The 18,676-nt window shown below is 44.3% G+C and overlaps 1 non-coding gene and 1 pseudogene across 1 annotated transcript; both read left to right on the plus strand.

Moving 5' to 3' along the window:
- Positions 1–218: 218 nt before the first annotated feature.
- Positions 219–290, plus strand: TRNAQ-UUG (transfer RNA glutamine (anticodon UUG)). The gene has a single exon. It is a non-coding gene; the product is annotated as a tRNA-Gln (tRNA).
- Positions 291–16,550: 16,260 nt separating this feature from the next.
- Positions 16,551–17,885, plus strand: LOC103115791 (metaxin-3-like; annotated as a pseudogene).
- Positions 17,886–18,676: the final 791 nt, after the last annotated feature.

The following is an 18,676-nucleotide window of genomic DNA, read 5'->3' on the forward strand; positions in this document are numbered from 1 at the left end:
GGAAAAGAGCATCTGCGGGAGATGATGGCCCGGTACCGGGAAGTTCTGGGGCCCGGAAAGCCTTGTTACTCTGCGGTTGCCTGCCCTTGAGGCTTCGGACCCAGGGCCCCGGGCCCAGGCCAAGCAGCGTCCAGATGGAGGCAGTCACTTTGCAAAAGCTGCACTGAGCACTCGCCACGTGGCTTGAGAAGCCTCTCGGCCGCCTAAAGCAGCCAGCAGGTCCCATGGTGTAATGGTTAGCACTCTGGACTTTGAATCCAGCGATCCGAGTTCAAATCTCGGTGGGACCTCAGAAAGGATCTTTTTATCTTGGTCCATCAATTTTCGTTTTGGGGACCTATAGCGGCAACTGAAACCACGGCTGTGCCATTGCCCCTGTGACCTGCGGGACCGCCGTTTAGGGTCCCTCCTCTCAACTTGCTTTCATTTTGAGGCCGCCGAAGGGTCATAGTGCGCATGCGCGGGGCAGGGCGGAAAGGTGAATATACAGAGAGAAGGAAAGTGAGTTTATACCCGGGAGCCTACCGCGAGCCGCCGGGTCTTGAGCGGCCGCTTCCGGTGGGACACAGCCCCTCCCCGCTTCTCCCAGATCGCTGCCCGGAAGCCTACTTCCTATGGCTGATGTGCAGAGTGCGATCCATTTCTGCTTTACCCGCTGGGACAAAAGCACCCGCCCGAGCCAAGGGGCGCAGCACGACTGCTCTGGTGGGGGGGGGGAGGGGGTGTTGGAGTCAGTAAACCCGTGGGTCCAACAGTCAGTAAAGCGCGTCTGTGTTGGTGGTGCGGTCCCCCCGGCAGGTGCCGGACAAACGCATACACAACGACTGTGTCTTTCAATCAGGAGGGGAAATAATCTCCCTTAGTCCTGGGTAGACTTAGGGCTCAGGTTGTCTCTGAAGGCGGCTTCGAGCTTCAGCTAAGGGGGGTGTTTCCAGTGGAGACTAGGGACCTCTATGGATTCACCAGCAGAGCTGAGCATTTCTCTGTTGGGAAATCTAACCGGGATGGGTGTTTGGGGTGCTGACCAGGTGCGCGCGATCTTCAGGAAAGGGCGTACCTCTGGGACAGCGGGGGAGAGATGTGCATGCAGTGTTTTCTTTGGATTGGTATCTGGGTTTTGAGGGCTGTCTATCCCTCCGGACTAAGTGACAGGGGAGCCAGCTGACGCATTTGTGATCTCCCTACAGGGTGATTGGCACGGTGGTTATAAGTTCCCACCCCTTGGGAGGATACCATGGAAACAGAGAAACCAGACATTGCTCCCCCCTTCCCTTAACACTCTTCGTTCCCACCCCCACCCTCACCTCACCCCATCCCACCCCCCAAAGCAAAGCTTGAGCGGATTTGTGTGCATGAGTAGTCCTTGCCTCCAAAATACCTATGCGTGAGTGGTGGGAAGACTTAATCTATCAGATGTTAAAACTTGTTATCAGCTACAGACTAGGAACCAAGACAGTGTGATACTGGTGCTAGGATACATATTAACAGTGGAGCAGAACAGAGAGCCCATCATTACTTGGGCAATGGATTCATGACTAATCACAGAGCAGTGGGAAAAAGGACCTACAGTAGGTTACTCAGGGGCAACTGACATATTCTGGGACACTTCGATACAGAGGAAAAAAAAAAAAAGAAATCAGATTCCTTCAGCTTACACAAAACAGTATTAAATTCTGTGTGAATTATGTGGTCCTGGAGGTCGTGCAGTGAATAAAGCATTGGACTACCAAGCATGAGGTCTTGGTATAACACATGTACCACAGCGATGTCTGGTTCTTTCTCTCTCTCCCCCCCATCTTTCTCATCAAATAAAATCTTAAAAAAGAAATCTGGGAGCCGGGAGGTGGTGCATCGGGTTAAGCACACATAGTACAAAGCTTAAGGACACGAACAAGATTCCCAGTTCAAGACCCCGGCTCCCCACTTGCAGGGGAGTCTCTTCACAGGTGGTGAAGCTGGTCTGTAGGTTATCTCTCTGTCTCTTTCTCTCCCTATCTCCTTTCCTCTCTCAATTTCTCTGTCCTATCCAATAAAAATATATATAAAAATAAAGGCCTCCAGGAGCAGTGGATTCATAATGCCAGCACTGAGCTCCAACCATAACACTTGAGGCAATGTGTGTGTGTGTGTATTATAGACCTTGATGTGAAAGGAAAGGCAATAAAACTTTTGGAAGACAACACAAGAGAATATCCTCATGACCTGAAGGGTAGGAAAAACATCTTTCTAAATATAACAAGATTCTAAAAGCCTGGTATGTCACTGTATTAACAGAGTACTTCAGTGGCACAAAAGAAATAATCCTATACCCCAGTGGGGTCTTCAGAAACTGGACAAATTATCAAGTATTAGGTAGATGGATAAAAGTCAAAAAGAAGTTTAATAGTAGCATGTTAGCTTCTCTATATGTAGGAGAAACCCAGATTCAGTAACTCAACATATGGTTTCAGATGCCATCTTTAAATAAATCAGGTTAAAAAAAAATAGTTGTTAGGACAGGCAACATTTGGGAAGGAGAAAGAGCTGAGTGGCCTGGGGAGGCAGCATAATGGTTCTGTAAAAGACTTTCATACCTCAGGTTTTAGGTCAAGTTCAGTTCTCAGCGCCACCATAAGCCAGAACTGAACAGTACTCTAGTATGTATGTATCATCTATTTATCGATATCTCTCATTAAAATAAATAAATTAAAAAAAAGAAGGGGGGTTGGGCAGTAGTGCAGCGGGTTAAGCGCAGGTGGCGCAAAGCTTAAGGACCGGCTTAAGGATCCCGGTTCGAGTCCCTGGCTCCCCACCTGCATGGGGGGGGGGTCGCTTCACAAGCGGTGAAGCAGGTCTGCAGGTGTCTCTCTTTCTCTCCCCCTCTGTCTTCCCCTCCCCTCTCCATTTCTCTCTGTCCTACCCAACAACAACGACATCAATGGCAATGATAACAACCACAACAACGATAAAAACAACCAAGGTAACCAAAGGGATAAAATGGCCTCCAGGAGCAGTGGATTCACGGTGCAGGCACCAAGCCCCAGCAATAAGCCTGGAGGCAAAAAAAAAAGAGAGAGAGAAGAAAAGGTAAAATTAGGTCTTTGGGGACAGAGGAGATAGTGTTTGTGCAACAGACTTTCATGCATGAACTTGGGAACTACCAGGATAAGTCCCTGACACCACTATAAGCCTCTGCATTTGTAAGTTTTCTCCACATATGAAATTGCCAATTACTGTCCCAGGAAGGTCAATCTTTATCGTTCCCTTGTTCCCCGCTCTTGCCCCTCCTTATCCTCTACAAAAGAAGCTTCATAACAAAGTACTTTCTGACATGGGGTGGTGTGACACCTGGTTGAGTGCACATGTTACAATGTACAAGGACCCAGGTTCAAGCCCCTAGTCCCCATTTGAAGGCGAAAGGCTTCATGAATGGTAAAGCAATGCTGCCAGTGTCTCTCTCACTATCTTCCCCTTTCCTCTCAACTTCCTTTTTTTTTTTTATTCTAAGGTGTTTTTTTTTTATGTATTTTCCCTTTTGTTGCCTTTGTTGCTTTTCATTGTTGTTGTAGTTATTGTTGTTGTAGTTGTTAGATAGGAGCCGGGGGCTCGAACTGGGATCCTTAAGCCAGTCCTTGCACTTTGCGCCACCTGCGCTTAACCTGCTGCGCTACCGCCTGACTCCCTTTTAAAAATATTTTTATGTTCCCTTTTGTTGCCCTTGTTGTTTTTATTGTTATTATTGTTGGTGGTGGTGTCGTTGTTGTTAGATAGGACACAGAGAAATGGAAAGAGGAGGGGAAGACAGAGAGCGGGAGAGAAAGAGACGCACCTGCAGACCTGCTTCACCGCCTGTGAAGTGACCACCCTGCAGGTGGGGAGCCAGGAGCTCAAACCGGGATCCTTATGCAGGTCCTTCTGCTTTGCACTTAACCAGCTGTGCTACCGCCGACTCCCTCCTCTCAACTTCAGACTGTCTCTATCCAATAAATAAATAAAGATAATGGGGGGGGGAAGATTTGCAGCAGAAATGGGGTTATCTCTCTAAACTTCACTTAATGTGTGTCTATCCTTTTTTTTTTTTTTTTTTTTGCCTCCGGAGTTAGGCACTACGAAACCTCTGCTTCTGGCAGTCATCTTTCTTCCATTGTTGTTGTTGCTGTTATTGTTGGATAGGACAAAGAGAAATTGAGAGAGAAGGGGGAAGACAGAGAGTGAGAGAAAGACACATAACTGTAGACCGGCTTCACCACTTGCAAAGTGATTCTCCCCATGCAGGTGGTGAGCTCTGGTCCTTGCACTTCCCACTATGTGAGCTTAATCCCCTGTACTACAGACCCCCCCCCCCCTTTCTTTACTTTTCTTCTTTTTTTTTTTTTTTTGCCTCTAGGGTTATTGCCGGGGCTTGGTGCCTGCACCATGAATCCACTGCCCCTGGAGACCATCCTTTCCCCTTTTGTTGCCCTTGTTGTTTTAACATTGTTTTGGTTATTATTATTGTTGTTGTTGCTGTCATTGGATAGGACCCAGAGAAATCGAGAGAGGAGGGGAGGCAGAGTGGGGGAGAGAAAGACAGACACCTGCAGACCTGCTTCACTGCCTGTGAAGCGACTCCCTGTAGGTGGGGAGCCAGGGGCTCGAACCAGGAACCCTAAGCCGGTCCTTGGGCTTGGCACCACGTGTGCTTAACCCGCTGCGCTACTGCCAGACTCCCCCCCTTTTTTTTCCCTTTATTTGATAGGACAGAGATAAATTGAGATAGAAAAGGGAGATAAAGAGGGAGAGAACCAGCTGGTGGCGCACCTGGCTGAGTGCACGTTTACAGTGCACAAGGACCTGGGGTCGAGTCTCCAGTCCCCATCTGCAGGGGGAAAGCTTTGCAAGTAGTGAAGCAGTTTTGAAGCAGTTCTGATAACCCTGGAGGCAAAAAAGAAAAGTCCTTGGCTACAGCTGGTCCAAATAAGTGGGGATGAATCTCTAAATCCTTGAGGCAAAGCTTTCCAAGTTACTTGATGATGATAGAGGAGTCAAGGCTGCCAGTCAAAGGCGAATAGATACTGAGAGTCAGGCTATACAGGGATACAAAAGAAGGCATCCTTTAAATCTAGTACTGTAAAGCAGGTCTCTGGAAGCACCAGATAGCATTTAAGGGATAGAAACATTGTGGTCTGGGGGGTGGTGTTGTGGACAAAGCATTGGATTCTCAACTATGAGGTCCTGAGTTCAATTCCTGACAACACATGTACCAGAGTGATGTTAGTTCTTTCTCCCTCTCCTTTCTCATGAACAAATAAATAATTTTTAATAATTTATTTTATTAGGGAGTCCAGCAGTAGCGCAGCGGGTTAAGCGCATGTGGTGCCAAGCACAAGGATGGGCATAAGGATCCTGGTTGGAGCCTCTGGCTCCCCACCTGCAGGGGAGTCACTTCACAGGTAGTGAAGCAGGTCTGCAGGTGTCTAACTTTCTCTCCCACTGTCTGTCTTCCCCTCCTCTCTCCATTTCTCTCTGTCCTATCTAACAATGATGACATCAATAACAACAGCAATAATAACTACAACAATAAAAAACAACAAGGGCAACAAAAAGGAAAATAAATAAATATTTAGAAAATAATAATTTATTTTTATTTAACTTATTTATTTTGTTTTATAAGATAGAGAAATTTAGAATGGAGAGATATAGGGAGGGAGAGAGACACTGGCATCACTGCTTCAACACTTGTGAAACCTTCTTCCTGCACATAGGGACTAGAGACTTGAACCCAGATTCTTGCACACTGTAATGTGTGCACTTAGCCAGGTGTGCCACTACTCAGCCCCAATAAATAAATTCTTAAAAAAAAAAAGAAAGAAACATTACAGTAATTGGTATTACTGCCTCACATATGACTCTTTTTTGCCTCAAGGGTTATTTCTGGGGCTCAGAGTCAAATCCACTGGTCCTGGAGGCTATTTTTTCCCTTTTGTTATCCTTATTGTGATTATTATTATTGTTGTTACTGATGTCATTGTTGTTGGATAGGACAGAGAGAAATTGAGAGAGGAGGGGAGAAGAGAAGGGGAGAGAAAGACAGACACCTGCAGACCTGCTTCACCGCTTGTGAAGTGATCCCCCTGCAGGTGGGGTGCCCGGGGCTGGAACCTGGATCCTTACTATGGTCCTTGCGCTTTACGCCATATGTGCTTAACTCGCTTCACTACTGCCAGACCCCCCTTTAACTCTTAAATCTTGTACTAATCTATATTCCTCATTTAGTTTCTTCAATGCTAGGACAGGAGTGTCACCAGAAAAACTGCAGGGCTTTAAGAGTCCTGCCTCAAGGAATTAATGAATTAAAGGCTGTAAGCATCCCAGAGCTTCATTTAAAAAATATATATTTATTCCCTTTTGTTGCCCTTGTTTTTTTTTATTGCTGTAGTTATTGTTGTTATTGATGTCATTGTTGTTGGATAGGACAGAGAGAAATGGAGAGAGTAGGGGAAGACAGAGAGGGGGAGAGAAAGACACCTGCAGACCTGCTTCACTGCTTTTCATCCTTATAAGATGGAGAGCCGGGGGCTTGAGCCTGGATCCTTAATCCAGTCCTTGACTTTGTGCCATGTGCACTTAACCCACTGCGCTACCACCTGGCTCCAAAATACTTATTCTTTAGATATACATATGTAAGAACATGAATATTAAAAAATGTCTCCTCTGGAGTCGGGCGGTAGCGCAGCGGGTTAAGCGCAGGTAGCGGAAAGCGCAAGGACCAGAGTAAGGACCCGGGTTCAAGCCCCTGGCTCCCCAGCTGCAGAGGAGCTGCTTCACAATCGGTGAAGCAGGTCTGCAGGTGTCTATCTTTCTCTTCCCCCTCTCTGTCTTCCTCTCCTCTCCCCATTTCTCTCTGTCCTGTCTAACAAGGACAACATCAACAACAACAACAACAATAAAACAACAAGGGCAACAAAAGGAAATAAATACATATTTTTAAAAAAATGTCTCCTCGGGAGTCGGGCTAAGCGCAGGTGGCGCAAAGCGCAAGGACCAGTGTAAGGATCCCGGTTTGAGCCCCGGCTCCCCACCTGCAGGGGAGTCGCTTCACAGGCGGTGAAGCAGGTCTGCAGGTATCTGTCTTTCTCTCCCCCTCTCTGTCTTCCCCTCCTCTCTCCATTTCTCTCTGTCTTATCCAACAATGACAACAATAATAGTAACTACAACACTAAAACAACAAGGGTAACAAAAGGGAATAAGTTAATATAAAAAAATTTTCTTAAGTATGAGATATATATATATATGTATATCCTCGTAGTTCCAGAGGTGGTGCTGTGGATAAAGCTTTGGACTCTCAAGCATAAGGTCCTGAGTTCAAACCCTGGCAGCACATGTACCAGAGTGATGTCTGGTCCTTTCTCACTCTCTGCCTATCATTTTTCATGAATAAATAAATAAAATCTTTAAAAAAAAAAACACAAAAATGTCTCCTAAATAGAATGATATATTTTAATACTGTTTAGCCTGTATATTAAAAATTGAGGAAAATGTACACTGTAAGTATCTTTAAGAATTTTTTTTAAAGATTTTATTTATTTATTTATGAGAAAGGACGAAAGAGAAAGAACAAGACATTACTCTGGCACATGTGCTTCTAGGGATTGAACTTGGGACCTCATGCTTGAGAGTCCAAAGCTTTACCACTGCACCACCTCCTGGACCACTTAATGTTTTTTTCTATATATATATTATTTATTTTATTTTTGAGAGAGATACAGAGAGAAACATCAGAGCTATGTTCAGCTCTGGCTTATGGTGGTGTGGGGGCCGTTGACTGTGCTAATCCAGCACAGGTCGGGTGACGAGTCTTTATTCCATCTAGCACTGTGAAAAGAGCCTAGCTGTTTGGGATCGTATAATAGGGAGAGGTCATTCGCTGAAGCCCAGTCAGCTAAGATAGAGCTGTCAGCAAGAGTGGAGGAATATCCCCAGTCTTGGTGATGACCCGAACTGCCCCTGCGGCTACAGAGTGACTATGACCCACATAGTCAACGACTGCCACCTCTCCAGATTCAAAGGAGGTCTCGAATCTTTACATCAGGCTCAACCTGATGCTGTTGACTGGCTACGGAAGAAGGGAAAAGGCTACTAGAAGAAGAATGCTATCTCCGCCATCCTTTTTTTTTTTTTTTTTTTTTGCCTCCAAGATTATCCAAGATTATCGCTTGGGGCTTGGGGCCTGACTGTGAATCCATAGCTTCTGGTGATCATTTTTCATTTTTATTGGATAGGTCAGAGAGAAAGAATTGAGAGAGAGTGGAGAGATAGAGTGGGAAAGAGACAGAGAGACACCTGCAGACCCTCGGTTCAGGTGGGGAGCCGGGGGCTCAACCTGGGATCCTTGAGCTTCATACTATGTGTGCTTAACCCGGTGCGCTATCGCCTGCTTTTCCCAATATATGCTTTGTAACTGAAACTGCTATGTCCAAGTTCTGAGGAATGGGGTGGGGGAGAAAAATTATAAACTGGAGGGGCTTGGGCGGTAGCGCAGCGGGTTAAGCGCAAGGTGCACAAAGCGCAAGGACTCACGTAGGGATCCGGGTTTGAGCCCCTGGCTCCCCACCTGCAGGGGAATCACCTCACAGGCGGTGAAGCAGGTCTGCGGGTGTCTGTCTTTCTCTCCCCCTCTGTCTTCCCCTCCTCTTTCCATTTCTCTCTGTTCTATCCAGCAATGAACAACATCAACAATAATAACCACAACAAGGGCAACAAAAAAGGGGGGGAAATGGCCTCCAGGAGCGGTGGATTCATGGCTCCTCACCTACAAGGGGGGGGAGTGGCATGGGGGTTGGGAGAGAGTCACCTCACAAGTGGTGAAGCAGGTCTGCAGGTGTCTTTCTCTCCCCCTCTCTGTTTTTCCCTCCTCTCTTGATTTCTCTGTCCTATCCTAGAACAATAACAACAACAACAACAACAACAACAAGGACAACAAAAGGGAAAAAATGAAAAATGGCCTCCAGGAGCAGTGGATTCCCGTAGTGTAGGCACCAAGCCTACACTAACCCTGTGCTGGGAAATTGTGCCGATGCAGTCACATCTGCCACGTTGTCCCCTCAGGCTACTGCTAGTTCCCCGCTAGAGTTGGGACATTCTTGGAGTGCCTGTTCAGCCATGTTGTGCCCTCAGGGCATTGTCTATATCCCCGTGATATTTGGAGTACTTTGGTTACTCCTCCCCCCTCCCATTCTCACGAGAGTTATTATCCTATCCTGGAGTGCTATGGTTATCCTCCCCCTTTCCATTCTCATGAAAGCTGCTCCTATAAAAGCCTTTCTTCTTCCGCACCTCGCTCTCTTGCCAGTGCTTCACTCTGGTGTTCAGACGCAGGAAAGGCTACTGCATGAGGTGGCCATTTTCGCTACCTCCACGTGGCCCAACCTTCTTCTCTAGCACCCAACTCTGAAGTGCCAGAGCAAATAAAGATTTGTGTTTCCTCTTCGCTCCGGACCCCTCCTCTCTCTTATCGGCTCCCCACGCACAACAACATCTGGCACCCATCGTGTTCCGCACCCACGCCCCGCTGGGTGGCCCGGCCTGAGGTCGCCAAAAGCAGCCCAGACACAGGTAAGTGACATCCGCCCACCTCTGTGGCCCTGCATTTCCCTCCACCATGGGAATTTTTTTGTTTTATGAGGAGGTGTCCCAGTTATTATCTCCTTCTGCCCTGGGACAGATTCGCGCTCTCACAGACGGTTTAATTTTCTCTACCCTTTGGATTTTTATAACTGTGGTTGCCACTTACAAGATATGTACAATGTGGTCTGCCATGAGGATAAGTGACCTTGAGGCTGAGATATGAGAGTTAAAGCACATGTGCTTAAGACTCAGACACCCGAGATTCGAATTCCGGAGGCAGAGCTATGAGCAGCAGATCTCTTTCTCTCCTCTCCTCTCCTCTCCTCTCCCGAATCAACCAGGAATACCAAAGGAGACTACCCGGACCGAAACAAGACAGGACTAGAATGACCACAGGAACCCAGTAAATCACCCGTGAGTACAAATACGCATGGCTGGTGACAGAGAGGAGAGAGGGGCCTAAGGAGAGATTAAGTGACTGCTAACATTCAGCAGTTTATCAGTGGAGACACTACCTCCAGTCTGCTCCACAACAAGGGGACAGCTGAAGGGAGGAAAGGACTCCCCAGAGACTCAAAAGTGCAACTCTGAGTCTCCATTGCTACTGCCCTCAGAATCTGGAGCAGCAACATGGAGGGACACCAGGGTACAGAGATCTAACCGGGAAACAAAGGAGAAGACCTATACCTCCTTGGCATAGCTGAGGGGCTGTGAAAATCTCTTTGCATAACCACTGGATTATCTCTGCCACACCCTGCTTTATCTCTTGGTCAGGAGTCAGTGATTAAGCGAAGAAGCCTATTGATAGTTTAAAAGCCCTCAGGCACCCATAGCCTACAGGGAAGAAAAAAAAGAGGCTTTTACACCACTGAGCTCCAACTCAGGGATTGAAAATAAACTGTTAACTTCCACCACGGTAAACCCTTTAATTAAATTACTTAGACACAAGTAAATCCAGGCAATAGTGATCAATAATTTGAAAAGTACTGATAAAGGGAACTCATAACATAATATATAAAATGGTTAAAACAACAAGAAAAAATATTGGAGACTTGAACCAGGACAAGAGTCCAGCTAAAAGTCCTCCAGAGGGTGAAGCACAAAACAACGAGTTCAACATCCAAACATTAGCCAAGGAAATAATAACAGGAGTGAGTAAAGAATTTGAAAAAATTGTAATCAGAACTGCAGGAACAACAAATGAGAATATGGAAGAAAATTCTAATAATCTCATAGTTATTAGAGAGATGAAAGCTGAAATCTCTGAGCTAAGAAGGCAACTAGCTGAACAAGCTAAAACAGTATCAGAGCAGGGCAACAAAATAGATGAACTCCAGAAAGCAGTAGAGGGCAGAGAGAATAGAATCTATGAGACTGAAGACAGAATTAGCAAGATTGAGGATGAATTAGAGAAAACTAAAAAAGAAGTAAGAGACCTCAAAAAGAGATTAAGAGATGCTGAAAACAACAACAGAGTCCTATGGGATGACTTCAAAAGAAACAATATACGCATTATTGGCTTACCAGAGGAAGAAAGAGAAGGAGAGGAAGAAAGCATTCTCTAGGCCATAATAGCTGAAAATTTCTCTAGTCTAGACAACACCAAAGACATAACAATTCAAGAAGCCCAGAGGGTCCCAAACAGAATTAACCCAGACCTAAAGACACCAAGACATGTCATACTTAGAATGGAAAGGAATAAGGATAAAGAAAGGATCCTCAAGGCTGCAAGAGAAAAACAAAGAGTCACCTACAAAGGAAAACCCATAAGATTAGCAGCAGACTTCTCCATACAAACACTACAGGCCAGAAGAGAATGGCAAGATATCTATCGAGTGCTCAATGAGAAAGGCTTTCAGCCAAGAATACTATATCCTGCTAGATTGTCATTCAGACTAGATGGAAGCATCAAAACCTTCTCAGACAAGCAACAGTTGAAGGAAGCAACCATCACCAAGCCTGCCCTGAAAGAAGTTCTGAAAGGTCTCCTATAAACAACCAGACCACCACAAATAGGACATATATCAACACACTCTAAAACTCTACAAGAATGGCGTTAAAATATCTTCAATCTTTGATATCAATAAATGTCAATGGCCTGAATTCACCTATTAAAAAACACAGATTAGGAAGGTGGATCAGAAAACACAACCCAACAATATGTTGTCTACAGGAAACTCACCTAACACAACAAGACAAACACAGACTTAAAGTGAAAGGATGGAAAACTATCATTCAAGCCAATGGCCCACAAAAAAGGGCAGGAACAGCTATTCTCATATCTGACATGATAGACTTTAAAATACATAAGATTAAAAAAGATAGGAATGGACACTACTTAATGCTCAGAGGATCAGTCAATCAAGAGGACTTAACAATTATTAATATCTATGCACCCAATGAGAAACCACCTAAATACATCAAACTTCTACTGAAAGAGCTACAGCAATAAATTAACAGCAACACAATCATAGTAGGGGACTTCAACACCCCACTATCTCAACTTGACAGATCATCCAGGAAGAAAATCAGTAAAGACATAAGGGAGCTAAATGAAGAGATAGATAAACTAGAACTATTGGACATTTTCAGAGTCCTTCATCCCAAGAAACTGGAATACACATTTTACTCATATCCACATGGATCATTCTCAAGGATAGACCATATGTTAGGCCACAAAGACAGCATCAGCCTATTCAAGAGCATTGAAATCATCCCAAGCATCTTCTCAGACCACAGTGGAATTAAACTAACACTTAACAATCAACAAAAGATTAGTAACAGTGCCAAAATGTGGAAGCTCAACAGTACACTTCTTAACAACTTCTGGGTCAAAGAGGAAATAAAGGAAGAAATCAAAATGTTTCGAGAGGTCAATGAAAATGAAGACACAAGCTATCAAAATATTTGGGACACAGCTAAAGCAGTCCTAAGAGGGAAGTTCATAGCTATACAAGCACACATTAGGAAACAAGAAAAGGCACAAATAAACAGCCTGATTGCACATCTCAAAGACCTAGAAGAAGAACAACAAAGGAATCCTAAAGCAACCAGAAGGACAGAAATTACTTAAGATAGGGCAGAAATCAATAACATTGAGAATAGGAAAACCATACAAAAGATCAATGAAAGTAAATGTTGGTTCTTCGAAAGAATAAACAAAATCGACAAACCTTTAGCCAGACTCACAAAACAAAAAAGGGAGAAGACCCAAATAAATCAGATAGTAAATGAAAGAGGAGAAATCACAACAGACACTGCAGAAATTCAACATATCATGCGAGGCTTCTATGAACACCAAGCTAGAGAACCTATATGCCACCAAGCTAGAGAACCTGGAAGAAATGAATGATTTCCTAGATACCTACCAACTTCCAAAACTAAGTAAAGAGGAAGTGGATAACATGAACAGGCCCATCACAGCTAATGAAATTGAAACAGTTATCAAAAATCTTCCCAAAAATAAAAGTCCTGGACCAGATGGTTTTACAAATGAATTCTACAAAACCTTCAAAGAAGAACTAATACCTCTACTTTTAAAAGTCTTCCAGAAGATTGAAGACACTGGAATACTCACTGCCAGCTTCTATGAAGCCAACATCACCCTGATACCAAAAGCAGACAGGGACACAACCAAAAAAGAAAACTACAGACCAATATCTCTGATGAACATAGATGCGAAAATATTGAACAAAATTCTAGCCAACCGGATACAGGAATATATCAAAAAGATTGTTCATCATGACCAAGTGGGGTTTATCCCAGGCATGCAAGGTTGGTTTAATATACGTAAATCAATCAATGTGATCCACCACATCAACAAAAGCAAGACCAAAAACCACATGATCATATCAATAGATGCAGAGAAAGCCTTTGACAAAATACAACATCTCTTTATGATCAAAACACTACAAAAAATGGGAATAGATGGAAAATTCCTGAAGAGAGTGGAGTCTATATATAGCAAACCTACAGCCAACATCATACTCAATGGTGAAAAACTGGAAGCATTTCCACTCAGATCAGGTACTAGACAGGGCTACCCACTATCATCATTACTATTCAACATAGTGTTGGAAGTTCTTGCCATAGCAATCAGGCAGGAGCAAGGAATTAAAGGAATACAGATTGGAAGAGAAGAAGTCAAACTCTCCTTATTTGCAGATGACATGATAGTATACATGGAAAAACCTAAGGAATCCAGCAAGAAGCTTTTGGAAATCATCAGGCAATACAGTAATGTGTCAGGCTATAAAATTAACATTCAAAAGTCAGTGGCATTCCTCTATGCAAACACTAAGAAGAAATTGAAATCCAGAAATCAGTTCCTTTTTCTATAGGAACAAAAACAATAAAATATCTAGGAGTAAACCTAACCAAAGAAGTGAAAGACTTGTATACTGAAAATTATGAGTCACTACTCAAAGAAATTGAAAAAGACACAAAGAAGTGGAAAGATATTCCATGTTCATGGATTGGAAGAATTAACATCATCAAAATGAATATATTACCCAGAGCCATCTACAAATTTAATGCTATCCCCATCAAGATCCCAAGCACATTTTTTAGGAGAATAGAAAAAATGCTACAAATGTTTATCTGGAACCAGAAAAGACCTAGAATTGCCAAAACAATCTTGAGAAAAAAGAACAGAACCGGAGGCATCACACTCCCAGATCTCAAACTGTATTATAGAGCCATTGTCATCAAAACTGCTTGGTACTGGAACATGTACAGACACACTGACCAGTGAAATAGAATTGAGAGCCCAGAAATGAGGCCCCACACGTATGGACATCTAATCTTTGACAAAGGGCCCAGACTATTACATGGGGAAAGCAGAGTCTCTTCAACAAATGGTGTTGGAAACAATGGGTTGAAACATGCAGAAGAATGAAACTGAATCACTGTATTTCACCAAATACAAAAGTAAATTCCAAGTGGATCAAGGACTTGGATGTTTGACCAGAAACTATCAGATACTTAGAGGAAAATATTGGCAGAACTCTTTTCCGCATAAATTTTAAAGACATTTTCAATGAAACGCATCCAATTACCAGGAAGACTAAGGCAAGTATAAACCTATGGGACTACATCAAATTAAAAAGCTTCTTCACAGCAAAAGAAACCACTACCCAAATCAAGAGACCCCTCACAGAATGGGAGAATATCTTTACATGCCATACATCAGATAAGAGTTTAATAACCAACATATATAAAGAGCTTGCCAGACTCAACAACAAGACAACAAATAACCCCATCCAAAAATGGGGGGAGGACTTGGACAGAATATTCACTACAGAAGAGATCCAAAAGGCCGAGAAACACATGAAAAAATGCTCCAAGTCTCTAATTGTCAGAGAAATGCAAATCAAGACAACAATGAGATATCACTTCACTCCTGTGAGAATGTCACACATCAGAAAAGGTAACAGCAGCAAATTCTGGAGAGGGTGTGGGGTCAAAGGAACCCTCCTGCACTGCTGGTGGGAATGTCAATTGGTCCAACCTCTGTGGAGAACAGTCTGGAGAACTCTCAGAAGGCTAGAAATGGACCTACCCTATGACCCTGCAATTCCCCTCCTGGGGATATATCCTAAGGAACCCAACACATCCATCCACAAAGATCTGTGTACACATATGTTCTTGGCAGCACAATTTGTAATAACCAAAACCTGGAAGCAACCCAGGTGTCCAACAACAGATGAGTGGCTGAGCAAGTTGTGGTATATATACACAATGGTATATATACCACTCAGCTTTAAAAAATGGTGACTTCACTGTTTTCAGCCGATCTTGGATGGACCTTGAAAAAATCATGTTGAGTGAAATAAGTCAGAAACAGAAGGATGAATATGGGATGATCTCACTCTCAGGCAGAAGTTGAAAAACAAGATTAGAAAAGAAAACACAAGTCGAACCTGAAATGGAATTGGAGTATTACACCAAAGTAAAAGACTCTGGGGTGGGTGGGTGGGTGGGGAGAATACAGGTCCATGAAAAATGATGAATGAAATAGTGGGGGTTGTATTGTTAAATGGGAATCTGGGAAATGTTATGCATGTAAAAAAAAAAAAAAGAAGAAGTAGAAACGCAAAGCAGAAATTGACTGAGTTTGGAGTATGGCACCAAAGTAAGAAAGCAGAAGTATACTAGAGTTTGCAGTGAGTACCTCCCTAACACTTCCTCTCCACTATTCCAAGCTTTGGGTCCATGATTGCTCAACAATTTGTTTGGCTTTGTATGTTAACTCTCTTCAGTCACCAGGTTCCAGATGCCATCAGGATGCTAGCCAGGCTTCCCTGGATTGAAGACCCCACCAATGTGTCCTGGAGCTCAGCTTTCCCAGAGTCCCACCCTACTAGGGAAAGAGAGAGGCAGACTGGGAGTATGGACCGACCAGTCAATGCCCATGTTCAGCAGGGAAGCAATTACAGAAGCCAGACCTTCTACCTTCTGCAACCCTCAATGACCCTGGGTCCATGCTCCCAGAGGGATAGAGAATGGGAAAGCTACTGGGGAGGGGGTGGGATATGGAGATTGGGCAGTGGGAATTGTGTGGAGTTGTACCCCTCCTACCCTATGGTTTTGTTAATTAATCCTTTCTTAAATTAAAAAAAAAAAAAAGAAAGAAAGGCTGTCAGAGGGCAGGGTAGACAGCATAGTGGTTATGCAAAGAGACTCTCCTGCCTGAGGCTCTAAAGTCCCAGGTTTAATCCCCCGCACCACCACAAGCAAATAAAAGGCCTTCAGCAGAAAAAAAGAAAAAAGAAAAAAAAAAGACTCAGACACCCTCAGCGATCAGCAGATAGACCCAGAACTTCCGTTCCCACAGACACGTACACATGTTCGGAAGCTCCTCCTCCAACCCCGCCCCCTGCCGCCCAGGGTTCAGCTTCTCCTGAGATACAAGAGTTAAGAGATATGTGCTTATGAAAAAAAAGTGCTTCCGGGGTAGCAAAGGTCAGCTCCGGCAAGATGGAGGCCCCCCTGGAGCTCAGCTGCTGGGGAGGAGGCTGGGGGCTCCCGTCGGTTCACAGCGAGTCCCTAGTGGTGATGGAGATGTACCAGTTTTGACAACTGAAGACAACATTGTTTCTCAGCCAACAAAAATACTTAACTTTTAAAAAAAACAGCAAAACAAGGGGCAGATACGCTGACTTACATCACTCTCCTCGAAGAGAAGCTTCTACCTGCAGTGCTTCATACATTCTTGGTTGAGAGCGACAATTACTTCACTGTGACAAAGCCATGGTTTGCCTCACGAATTCCTTTCCCCCTGAGTTTGATCCTGCCTGGAAGAATGTCTAAAGGAGCACTGAATAGGATTTTTTTGACCAGAGGATAACCTCCCCTCTACCACCTCCAAGAAGTGGAAGCACAGATATACAGAGATGCCGAGGAATGCTTAAATCTTCTGTCACACAGATTGGGAACATCTCAGTTTTTCTTTGGAGATAGGCCTTCTACCTTGGATGCCTACATATTTGGTTTTATCGCTCCTCTTTATAAAGTACATTTTCGAAAGTTCAGCTACAAGGACATCTGAAACAGCTCTCCAACTTGTGTCGCTTCTGTGATGACATCTTAAACAGTTATTTTAAGCGTAATATTGGAGATGGGCAATTACCTTAAATGTTGCTTCTAGCATTTTCCTGTGTGAACAGAAAGCGGCAACAGATTGGTTTTGGTGAGGTACACTCCCATGATTCTACTGCTTGAGAACTGATTGCATCAGACTGGAGGCGTTTCTCCTGTGGGACAAGAAGCAGTAGACGCAAACCTGCGGAAACTCACGCAGCTTGTGAACAAGGAATCCAACTTGATCGAAAAGATGGATGACAGTCTTCGCCAAAGCCCTCAGCTTCCTCCACGGAAACTGCCAACACTCAGACTGACTCCCGCCGAAAAAGAAAAGAATTCTTTACGACGACTGTCACCCTGACATTCATTATGCTTTCTGTCCAGAAAGAAAAACAGGATTGCTGTAGTACAGGAACCTCTTACAGTACGTACGTGAAGGCAAAAGGGAAATGCCATTCACGGGCATGAAGAAGACTTCGAAGAAACTCTCTAGGACAGTTTGTTTTTAATTAGGATGCTTATATTTTATCTTGGCAATGCACTTTAAATCACATCAAAATGAATGCTAAATGGACTTGAAGAAAAAGAAAACACATTATATAATATATATTAATGACCTGCCTAAAAAAAAAAAAAGAGATATGTGCTTACAACCTAAACGCCCTAAGCGATTTGCAGTCAGCACCCAAACTTCTGTCCCTGCAGACACGTGTTCAGTTCCTTCTGTTTCTCTGGCTCTGCCCCCTGCTTCCCCTGAGGCTTCTGGTTCTCTGACCCCACCCCCTGATGATACGTCATCATTAAGAGACCTAGTGGCTGAGGTACAGGAGTTAAAGGATATTTTTTCAGCATTTAAGGACCTTAAACCATGTGCAGTCCACCCCGAGAGCTCCATCCCCATAGATATGCATGCAGTTTCCCCTGCGGCCACTACAGCAGTTTCCATGGCACCTTCCACTTCTGTAGCTCTCTCTCCCGTGCCATCAGACCAAATCCACACCTTCCCGGTAAACGTGGCCCCTTCTGAACAAAACCCTCAGCCGTGGCAGCCATACTCCTCTAAAGAGCTCAGCAGCCATACTCCTCTAAAGAGGTCAGAGCACTCAGACAACCAGTCAGGGAGGACAGAATGCACGCTCCATGGACCAAGTCCATTTTAAGGAGTTTTTACCACTATCTTAACATGCCACAGGATTGGAAGGACCTGGATCATGCTGCACTCCCAGACCCCCTCTACCTGCAGTGGAAGGCATGCTTCCGTGATGAGTGCTCTAGACAGTCGCAGGAAAATAGTAACAAACAGGTAGAGTGGGATTCTGATGCTTTGTTTGGAGAAGGAGGTTATGAATCTGGAGCTCAGCAGGCAGAAGCCAGGTTTCCAACCGGTTATTTTGAACAGGTATGCATCTGCGCAACACAAGCATGGGAAAGGGTGACCCCACCCAATGTAGATTCATCAGTTCCCATTAACTCTCTTCGCCAAGGCACTGATGAATCATTAGCGAGC

This window comes from Erinaceus europaeus, chromosome 12 (assembly GCF_950295315.1).
Source record: "Erinaceus europaeus chromosome 12, mEriEur2.1, whole genome shotgun sequence".
NCBI classification, from domain to species: Eukaryota; Metazoa; Chordata; class Mammalia; order Eulipotyphla; family Erinaceidae; genus Erinaceus; species Erinaceus europaeus.